Source organism: Mustela putorius, unplaced genomic scaffold (assembly GCF_011764305.1).
Source record: "Mustela putorius furo isolate JIRA1106 unplaced genomic scaffold, ASM1176430v1.1 tig00004179_pilon_pilon_pilon, whole genome shotgun sequence".
Lineage (NCBI taxonomy): Eukaryota > Metazoa > Chordata > Mammalia > Carnivora > Mustelidae > Mustela > Mustela putorius.
In genome coordinates this window covers 57,111-61,660 of record NW_025422296.1, presented here as the reverse complement: position 1 = coordinate 61,660, position 4,550 = coordinate 57,111, and the positions used below count along the sequence as shown (strand labels likewise).

The 4,550-nt window shown below is 50.1% G+C and overlaps 1 long non-coding RNA gene across 1 annotated transcript; it reads left to right on the top strand.

Moving 5' to 3' along the window:
* LOC123389911 lies at positions 1 to 1,688 on the top strand. The gene is made up of 3 exons (XR_006604585.1): positions 1 to 105; positions 1,023 to 1,223; positions 1,424 to 1,688. It is a non-coding gene; the product is annotated as an uncharacterized LOC123389911 (long non-coding RNA).
* Positions 1,689 to 4,550: the final 2,862 nt, after the last annotated feature.

The following is a 4,550-nucleotide window of genomic DNA, read 5'->3' as shown; positions in this document are numbered from 1 at the left end:
ATTACCGTGTGGGGGGTGGAGCTCCCTCTCTGCGGGCGCCTCCGGAGCTGCGCTGGGCTGCAGAAGGGGGACCAGCCAAGGCGGGCTCTGAGGGACCCTGGCCCGGTGAGTGCGTGCGGTGTGGTGTGGGGGGTGGGGTCTGGGGCTAGTGTGCGCCCTGGGTGGGAGGCAGGGTCCTCGAAGGGCACATCAACGGAGTTCACTGTGGGGACATCTGAGTTTTCTTTTTCCCTTGAAAATTTCTTCTGCCTGATACGCATCTACTGGCCGCATCCCCCGGCCGCATCCCCCGGATCCCTGAACTCCAGGGCGCCCCCTCACCCAAGCTTTTGTGGGATGGGTTGCGGACATTTCAGGGTTTTCCGTGTTCCCCAGGAAGAGTGCATGCAGAGACAGCTCACGGTCCCCAACTTCAGGGGGTGCCCCGTTCCCTGGCACAGTGCAGGTAATGGGCCCTGAGCAGCACCGGAGTTCAGCAGGGTGTCACTTTTTCCCTCAGGCACAGGTGTGGCGCTAACAAGCCCCAGAGCCACCCCCGACTTCAGCATTGTTTCCTGTGTCCCCTGGGAAGGTGGTAATGGGCTGTCAGGGTCTGTCAGGAAGGTCCTCCAGGTTCCTGCCCCCCAGGCACAGGCGTGACGGTAACAAGCCCCAGAGCCACCCCCCCAGCTTCAGCACTGTGCTCCCTGTCCGTGGGGGATGGTGATAATGGTCTGCCAGGATCCTGTGGGAGGATCTTCCAGGTTTCTCTCCCCTCAGGCACCGGCACAGAACCATCCCCAAGATTCATTGTGCCCTTTGTCTCTAAGTTTGGTGGTAATGGCCTCCCCGTGCAGGTCTCAGAGCCCAGGGGTGGGGGTAGGGGGGCGGACCAGACTGGACTCAAGTTGCATAAGGAAGCAATGAGTTGGGTGTTTTTTTGGAAGAGTGACTTCACTTCTCCAAAAAGGACAATGGCTTTGGTTGAACTTAGAGCGAAGCTAATAACTGTTTAAGAAACAGGTGTGCGTCTCTCCTCCCAGGAATTGGAGCAGGTGTGCCGGCCTTAGGTCAGAGGTGCCTGCTTATCCACACCTGACAGCACTTCTCCACTCTGGCTCCATGAGGCCCGAAGTTTTTGAATCAGCATCTGAGTCAGTCATGCATCTTGTCTCAGGATGTTGGCGTTCCAAGAAGGCAGCAGATACGTTCGTCGCAATGCCATATTCATGTCCGGATGGGAGGTAGAAGCTCTCTTTCACCCCAAACCTCCTGGGCTTTCTCTTGTCTCCAGTGGAGCCACAAAGTCTCACTAAAGCAGTGGTCAGCAATCTAGAGGGGCTCCAGGGGTCCTGAGTTTCCCCGAAGGGAGCACCTGGCAGGGGATCTTGTTGTCTCTGTTTATTTCTGGCTCACAGAGGTGTTTGGAACATCTCTTTCCTAGGCAATCCCTTGGATTTGAAAGGGAAGATGAGATGGACTCGGTGTGTGTTTGGAACCTAGAATGCATTCCTTCATCGAACAGTGTTGATTCCATGGGTCCTAGGCTGTGGGGAATGGCCGGCATCTACAGTGAGGTGGCTGTTTGTGGTCAGATGCAGACTTTGATGATGTCATTTTTCAAAGGTGAAGTTTCATAATTGATTAGTCTTTTCATCAAAAGAGTTACAATTAGGGTCAAGGGAAGATTAAAAATTATTCAAAGTAGACATTTACCATTTAAAAGGAAAGCTTGACCTTCTAGTTTGACTCAGTGTATTGTCTAGATATTTGGACGTGCTGTATTTTCTCTGCAGTTTCCTTGGTGGTGGAGTCAGAATGATGAGGGAGCAGGAGGCTGGCTGAGGACAAAGCAAGAGCTGGCGCCTTGCACCCCCCCCTTCATCCCCTCCCCTCCATAGGTGTAGCATTCCTCAGGCACCCCTGACTGCCATAAAATGATAGTTAACTTGCTGAGATCACAATCCTGCAAGACAGGAGTCTCCCTTGGTTTGCAAATGCCCTTGAGATTACAACAAAGAAGTTACCTTATCAATAGCCCAATTTCCAAAGACACATAACTCAGTTCCTCAAGCCCTAATGTCACCCTCCCCTCCATAAAAACCGAAGGAGGCGGAGGTAGAAGGAAAAGTAAATAAAGTTAAATTTCTTCTAAACCTAAATCTCATTAACAAGGATGCTTGATAGCAGGAATGTAACATTCCACCAGACTTCCAATTGTCTTTACTTGATAGCAACTAAGCCTTCAATATCCTGATAGTATTCTTTGCCCCAATAGCCCTTCTGAACACCCCTTTGTCCTCACCTACCCAACTCCTGTGTATATAACCAACCACCCCTCACAACCCGGGGCAGACGCATCTCCGCCTGCCCACGGGCTCTGTCCCCGTGCTCTAATAAATCACCTTTTGCACCAACGACGTCTTAAGAATTCTTTCTTTAGTCGTCGGCTCCGAACCTCCTCACCCCTCCGAACCTGACTTAGGTTCTGGGACTTCATCATTTTTGGCAAGCCAGCCAGGAGTTTGTGAGTCTTTACATTTGGACTCTGAGCTTCGGTGCAAAATTGGTGAGTACTTTCTCTCCTTTTCCTGTACGCTCATTCCAGGGCTTTTTCAAGGAGTATGGGCTTATTGGAACACTTGCATGTCAATTGCTCAGGCTGTAATCCTCTAGCCTGTGGCTACTCTATGGGGAGGAGAACGTCTGCCTTTTGGCTGTAAGCTAGTACCCTGGCCGGAATGGCAATAAGGCCCAGAAACTTGATGGCCTCACTCTATTCCTGTTCTTATAGAAAGTTGTCTCTCTTGGGGACGGGACAGCCAACTAAGTCACCAGGACGGCTGCCAATCTTAAGACTCCTGTGTGAGGTTTCCTCCTGATTGATCTAATGTGATCCCCTCCACATGCCCGGTCTAGACACTTCTGGCCGCAGGACCTCCACTGGGAGCCGGCCGAAACCAGTACCCGATTGAATTAAAGCGCAACCGGGGACCGTTTCCTAGGGAAGTTGGCTGCAAGGGCCACATGTGCTGGAATGTCGCATAGACCATGATGGATTTCAGTCTTTACTGTTTCTCGTCAGTGTCTTCTGCAAACCGCCTAAAGCTATGAAATTGAGTAATTTCCCTTGCCAAAACTTCTCTAGCGTTTTTGTGGGTTAATATGGCAAAACAGTATGCAGTCTTCAGGACAGACAATGGCATGGCACAAGCATTTTAGTCCATTCACCAGGCACCCATCTGTAGCCTAGGATGCGATGGGGAAGTGGAGGGGCGCCGGCACCCCTCCAGGGCCTCTTACGGCAGGAATGCCTTCTAGGGAAGGCAGGATGGTGATCAATAGCGTATCTTGAGGGATGCCTCAGGTCGCTTTTGACACCTAAAACCTCTGACATAACCTGTGTGGGACGCTACCCAGGAGTCAGGGGGGATTTGGTAATGGACCTTCTTTACTTTTCTGGAAGCATGGCCTCAGTAGGCTTCCTCAGTTCCCAAGGACTCTACCGTGGGGTGCCTTTTAACCCACTGGAAATAATTTGGATTGCAAAACTTAGGAAAGGACCGAGTTCCTGTAACACTGCATGGCCTCAGTGGGATCTATCCGTTAGATCTCCTCTGCAGGAAGCAGAGCAAATGGACCTAGGATACCTTCACTGCTCATACCTAGGCCTTCATTGCTCTACACCAGGACCCCAGACTAAGGGGCTTTTGTGGAATGTGTTTGCCCAAATGAGTCAGCTGTAAACTTTCTCCTGACATATTCAATGATAATTACGTAAATAAGCCTTCTTCTAGTAAACCCAGGTTGCTGGGCCATCCCTAGCAAAGGGGACTCTGGCTTTATTTCTCTGTTTCTCTTAATAGATGTGGGGGCTTCTCCCTCACTCACTTCCCGTGTTAATGGCTATAACTGGAGCCAACTGGGGTTGGTATAACTCGAGACAGAGACCATAAGGAATATTCCCAAGCAGCTGCCGAAACTCTCTCTGTGTTCTCTGGCCTGACTTGGACTGCCTAATCCCTTCCCCCTTGCTGGTGGGAAAGCATGGCGTCTGCTCTTCTGTTGGGGCTTGTGAGCTCTAAAACCGGGAATCTTTTCTCTGCCTCCTGGCAGCGCTTTGTTTCTTCTGTTTCCCCCTTATTGTGTTTCTGTACCAACGCACGTGCAGCCTGCATGACTGGCCTCTAGATCATGCACCACGGCTCCTTCTCTCTTCACTGTCAAGGAGCAAGAAGAGTACCCCCTGGACCTAACACACCCACTCCAGATCTTCCCACGCATGTCTCAGGTAAACATTCAAATTGGAGTGGGCCCAGGTGGAATGTAAATCAGTATTGGAACTAAGTTAAGTTTGTTGGTTTAATTAAGATAGATGCATCTTTGAAGTTAACAGCAGTAAATGTGAAGCTTTATTCTATCGAAGTTTACTAAAGGTCAAATAAGCTCATGTTATTTGTTAAAATTTGTTAGCAAAGAAATGACGAAACTGATGGTTAATTGTTGTCTCAAAGTCCTAATGGGTAATTGCTGAAGTAACTTTCAAAGTCTTTGGTAACCTGAAAGTTTTT